Source organism: Astatotilapia calliptera, chromosome 12 (assembly GCF_900246225.1).
Source record: "Astatotilapia calliptera chromosome 12, fAstCal1.2, whole genome shotgun sequence".
Taxonomy (NCBI): domain Eukaryota; kingdom Metazoa; phylum Chordata; class Actinopteri; order Cichliformes; family Cichlidae; genus Astatotilapia; species Astatotilapia calliptera.
Window position 1 is genome coordinate 27377847 of NC_039313.1, and position 6355 is coordinate 27384201.

General features: G+C 45.7%; 1 long non-coding RNA gene across 1 annotated transcript; it reads left to right on the forward strand.

The window, feature by feature from the left end:
• Positions 1–850: 850 nt before the first annotated feature.
• Positions 851–2006, forward strand: LOC113033772 (uncharacterized). Its single transcript, XR_003274084.1, has 3 exons — positions 851–917; positions 1030–1335; positions 1414–2006. It is a non-coding gene; the product is annotated as an uncharacterized LOC113033772 (long non-coding RNA).
• The last annotated feature ends 4349 nt before the right edge of the window (positions 2007–6355 follow it).

Below are 6355 nucleotides of genomic sequence, written 5' to 3' on the forward strand. Positions count from 1 at the left end.
ATTAACATACTGTGGTGAGCTCAGACAAGGAGGAGACAGAGGTATCGTTTGGTCTTGCTTTCTGCAGTGTTAGCCAGGGAGCACAGACGTTTATTTGCATTCAACAGGAGAACACTGCCGCTAGCCCAACTGGTCGGCGCAGCACTAGCATAACAACAACAACAACAAAAAAAGGCACTCCCTCTCCCAGAAAACACACAGTCGCCGAGAGAGCGCGCCACATGGTAACCATGGCAACATAACGCTGCCGCCTGGACAACAGAATATAGCTGTCAAAACAAAACCCTAAACAGCCCTGACCCGCTACATAGCCCCCACCTAAGGGGTCAGCCGTCCCCGACAACCCCATTACCCAACACAAAGTCCTGCAAACGTCGATGTGTCTTCTTTCGGTACACCAACCACCGATCTCGACCGGCGGGGGAAGAGTCACTCGGATTAAAACATGGGGTGCCACCAGCATCCCCTGCTCCGGCAGCTGCTGGAGCGAGCGGTCAGTACGGTGAGCGTCTGTCCTGGTGCAACACCACCATGCGCCCCAGCCAGGCATGCGGACCCGGTACACCACTTCTGTTAGCCGCTCCGCGACCTCCGCCGGCCCTTGCCAGTGGCTGCAGAGCTTGGGGGGCACTCCTCTCTTGCAAACCGGGCAGTACACCCAAACCTTGTCGCCAGGCACAAAAGCTCCCCCTCGGCACCTGGTGTCGCAGGCTCCTTTCAGTCGAACTCAGTAGTCATGAGCCACCCGCGGTCACTCCCTCCACCTCCTGTAGCAGTCCATGGCCTCCAACACGTGCCAGTTCCCTGCCTCAGTGGACAAGGCAGGTGCTCGAGCCGTGGACAAGCTCGAGCACCTGCGACTGCAGCACCAACAGCTGCAGGGGACTCTTGCCCTGACCGGGGGCCCGCCATCACCGGTATCTTTCTCTCTCTCATTTGCTCTACCACTCTCGCTCTTCGCTCTCTGTGCTCCCTCTTCATCGTTACGTGACTGCATTAATTGAGAACCCACCTGTACATTGATTGCAGGGCGGCGCCGGTCAGGGTAAGCCAGTCTCCCTCTGATTCATTCCTCCCGTGCTTCTGGTGAAAAGCAGAAGTAAATGCTTGCACAACGCTATGGATTAATCCAGCGAGTTGATCGAGTCGCATGACAGCTAGAGGTAGGCTCTCGCTTCTCCTCTGATTTCCTCGCGGCATTCGATTTTATAGTTATATTTTTGCGGCCCCGTTTGTAGTGTGGCCATTTTTATTCTTTTCTACTCCAGCCGTCGTAGAGAGAGGTGTATGCTCCGATTATTATCAGCAGCACAGTATAGCGTCTCCGGTCCTGGGGTAAGCCGCGTTAAATTGTATTTACAATTACTCCCAAATAAACGAGGCTAAGGCTACATTTATCTTTTGTTTTCTTAGGATTTCATTGCTGCCGTAACCTCTCGTGGCGATCAGTTTGACCTTAATTGGAGGATCGAAACGCCTGTCCAGCCGCTGTTTCAGGGCTCTTCCTCGGTGGAGCTGCTGTCTTGTCTTGTAGTATTTGTTTTATCCCGCTGTGTCATTGTTTTTTTTTTCATTTTGCAGGACTGTTTTTAATTGGGCTTACTGTAATAGATTGAATTGTTGCCCCCCCAGTGGTAAAATAGGTCATTTCAAAGGCTGAGAAAAGTGATCGGGTATCCTCTATTGTTACTGTACCGAAAGCAGACAAAACAATTAGGATATGTGGTGACTACAAAGTCAGTGTCAACCAGTGTGTTGAACAGGAAAGATATCCACTTCCTAATAGTGAAGATTTGGTTGCTAATTTAGCTGGAGGAACATCCTTCAGTAAACTTGACCTTTCTCGTGCCTATCAGCAGCTACAGTTAGACGAAGAATCAGGGAGGTATCTGGTCATCAACACACACAAAGGTCTCTATAAGTACAATCGCCTCAGCTATGGTGTTTCCAGTGCTCCGGCTCTTTTCCAGTCTGTGATGGATCAAATCCTTCAGGGGAAGGATCATGTGACCTGTTTTTTGGATGACATCCTCATCACTGCTTCGTCTGAAAGGGAGCATTCGAAGAGGTTGGAGGAAGCACTCACATGTCTGGAGAAGCATGGCGTCAGAGTGAAGTGCCACGTTTCTTCAGAGCAGTGTGGAGTACCTGGGATCATTTAAGCCTTACTTTACACGCAGACAAGAGCTGTCAGCAGAACAAGGATGTGTTCTTTGGGGACAACGAGTTATCATTCCACCAGTTTACTGACAGAAAGTGCCAGGCTGTACAGAAGTCACCAGCTGTTGCACCATGGAAGTGGCCCGAGAAAGTCTGGCAACGGATTCACATTGATTTTGCTGAAAAAGACAAGCTGTACTTTTTAGTTGTCACTGACAGTTATTCAGAATGGTTGGAAGTGTTCCCTATGTCATCCATTACCTCACACAATACCATTGAGGTTTTGATATGGACTTGATATGGACTTCCAGAAGAGCTTGTTTCAGACAATGGACGTCAACTTGTGTCAAAGGTATTCAGTCAGCTTTTGGAGTTAAATGGGATCAGACACACAATTGTACCTGCCTATCATCCTGCATCAAACGGGGCAGCAGAGAGATCAGTACAAATCCTGAAATGATCCCTGATGAAGAATGTGCTGGAAGCAGATAGTAAGGCCACATTGCCACTCAGTCATTGCAAACTTCCTTATCATGTATCGCAGAACACCGCACTCTGTGACGGGTCATACACCAGCAGAGTTGTTCTTGAAATGTCAGATCCGTACTCGTTTCAGCCTGCTCAAGCCTGAACTAACCAGACACACTGAACAGAAACAGTCTGAGCAGAAGCAACACCATGATCACAGAACCCAACCTGTTCGTGTTTTTTTGGAGGGAGACGTTGTGCATATCAGAGTGAATTGTTGTCGCCCCCAGTGGTAAAAATACAGAAGTGCCTGTTACAGGGCTAGTTCTTCGTTGGCTGACATATAACAAAAAGGTAGCTTATACACCGCTAAGAAAAAACAAGTGTTTTGAGTGGTTATGTCCTGCTGTTCAATAAAGCACATATCCACGTCCTTCTATCCTGATCCTTTCAAAGAGTCTAACCCAGAATATCACACTTACCTTTTCATGGTTCGCCTGGTTTTAATTAGTTCATTCTGCCCTGTTGCTTGCACTCACGCCCTCGTGGTCAGGCTAGAGCGATCCTCTGCCCGAGTGTCATGCTGATGCTGGGAATCCTCTTCTTTGGCGGAAATGCAAGGCCTCTCACATCTTCCAAAGCTGCTGTTTCTTCAATGTCCATGTCTGTGTCAATTTTGGGCTCCTGAGAGGGTTAATCATCCACTTCCTGCTCCACAAAGGCTTGGTGTGGATCTTGACGCTTTACTCTACCATCCTGTCTGACAACCTCTGCTTTTCGTATTTGTTTTGCCGAACAGATCCGCATGTTCCCTTCAATGAAACAAAGATGAGTTGCAATGCATTTATCTATCCTTAAAGGGAGATTTTCATGCTTGGACAGACCATGTTTAATGTTCTTGAGCGCTGGCTGACCTGACCTCTGAGGACCTCTAGAAACTTCCATTAATATCTTTAAAATGATAGCAGCACAAACTAAAATTTTTGCAGCACAAACGTTTGATACCACTTTTGTTGGATTTGAAAAAGGTGGAGGGGGCAACTTCACTCACATTTGGCCCTGGGACCATAGATGGTGGGTCATTTCCACACACTCCTTTGTGTACTGGGTGTATAGGCTGTGGTGATTTTTTCCCATATGATTTTCATTTGGTCCATGGCTGCTGGTAAGTCCCAGTTCCATGAATGTTTTGTTTTATTTCAGGACACTGTCAAAGACAACACCACATTCAATGTTTTCTATTGGGTTTTTTTTCTTGTTTATTCTTCTGACTATAAATAAAATTGTATTAATATTGAGTCAACCTGTCCAGTGTGCATCCTTGAACTTGTGCAAGCCATCTTTTATTCGTTTTTATCTCTTAAATATATTTCCTGGGGGTGAAATTCCCCTAGGTGGCATTGTCATTTTTTTTTTTAAATAGTTTTTATTTAATCCCTCTGACCACTTGGTCACAAAGGCATAGAAAAGGGATAGCCTAACATATGAAACAGGAAATGACCGCCGTGTATTTGTCAGGTTTCTGTATTTGCAACTGGTTGAGGTGTGGCATCTGCATATTGAGTCTGTATGCATAATTTTGAACTCATGTGGATGTCGCGTGAAGACTGTGCAGGCAGAAGTGGAGGAATGATGGACCCAAAAGTGCAGACTCTCTGAGGCAAATGTAAACTCCAAAACTCAGCTTTATTGTTGGATAGCAGAAAGGAACAGAAAACTAATTAAACTGGAAAACATAACCTAAGCATAAACAGGCAGCCAAGCAGAACACACAGCATAGTAGATTGCAACAGAGACAAAGAAAAGCACACGGGTTAAATACACAGAGGGAGCAATGAAGGAATGAGAGACAGGAGGGAAACACAGCTGGGGCAAATCAGGGCTAACGAGACAGGGGAAGCAAAACCAGACACATTAATATAGGACATGGACTTTCAAAGTAAAACAGGAAACATAACATAGAGAGTAGAAATAATAATTAATGGCAAATATTATCAGTTCAATAATATTTTAAATTCAAAACTCTGGGTTTACAACCCAGGTCTTCTAACAGTGGATTAGAGAAACTTGGAAATAAATTTAACCTTGTGAACCCAACTCATTGCAGATACAGTGGGGCAAAAAAGTATTTAGTCAGCCACCGATTGTGCAAGTTCCCCCACTTAAAATGATGACAGAGGTCAGTAATTTGCACCAGAGGTACACTTCAACTGTGAGAGACAGAATGTGAAAAAAAAATCCATGAATTCACATGGTAGGATTTGTAAAGAAGTTATTCGTAAATTAGGGTGGAAAATAAGTATTTGGTCACCTCAAACAAGGAAAATCTCTAGCTCTCACAGACCTGTAACGTCTTCTGTAAGAAGCTTTTCTGTCCCCCACTCGTTACCTGTATGAATGGCACCTGTTTGAACTCATCATCTGTATAAAAGACACCTGTCCACAGCCTCAAACAGTCAGACTCCAAACTCCGCCATGGCCAAGATCAAAGAGCTTTCGAAGGACACCAGGAAAAGTATTGTAGACCTGCACCAGACTGGGAAGAGTGAATCTACAATAGGCAAGCAGCTTGGTGTGAAAAAATCAACTGTGGGAGCAATCATCAGAAAATGGAAGACATACAAGACCACTGATAATCTCCCTCGATCTGGGGCTCCACGCAAGATCTCATCCCGTGGGGTCAAAATGATCATGAGAACGGTGAGCAAAGATCCCAGAACCATACGGGGGGACCTGGTGAATGACCTGCAGAGAGCTGGGACCAAAGTAACAAAGGTCACCATCAGTAACACACTACAACGGCAGGGAATCAAATCCCGCAGTGCCAGACGTGTCCCGCTGCTGAAGCCAGTGCATGTCCAGGCCCGTCTGAAGTTTGCCAGAGAGCACATGGATGATACAGCAGAGGATTGGGAGAATGTCATGTGGTCAGATGAAACCAAAGTAGAACTTTTTGATATAAACTCAACTCGTCGTGTTTGGAGGAAGACGAATACTGAGTTGCATCCCAAGAACACCATACCTACTGTGAAGCATGGGGGTGGAAACATCATGCTATGGGGTTGTTTTTCTGCCAAGGGGACAGGACGACTGATCCGTGTTAAGGACAGAATGAATGGGGCCATGTATCGTGAGATTTTGAGCCAAAACCTCCTTCCATCAGTGAGAACTTTGAAGATGAAACGAGGCTGGGTCTGCCAACATGACAATGATCCAAAACACACCGCCCGGGCAACAAAGGAGTGGCTCCGTAAGAAGCATTTGAAAGTCCTGGAGTGGCCTAGCCAGTCTCCAGACCTCAACCCCATAGAAAATCTGTGGCGGGAGTTGAAAGTCTGTGTTGCTCGGCGACAGCCCCAAAACATCACTGCTCTCGAGAAGATCTGCATGGAGGAATGGGCCAAAATACCAGCTACTGTGTGTGCAAACCTGGTAAAGACCTATAGTAAACGTTTGACCTCTGTTATTGCCAACAAAGGTTATGTTACAAAGTATTGAGTTGTATTTTTGTTATTGACCAAATACTTATTTTCCACCCTGATTTACGAATAAATTCTTTACAAATCCTACCATGTGGATTCATGGATTTTTTTTTCACATTCTGTCTCTCACAGTTGAAGTGTACCTCTGGTGCAAATTACTGACCTCTGTCAGTAATTTGCTGCATGCTGCATGGTGATTCTCTGATGGAAAAACAACAATTCAGAGAAATCATTAATGCATCCAA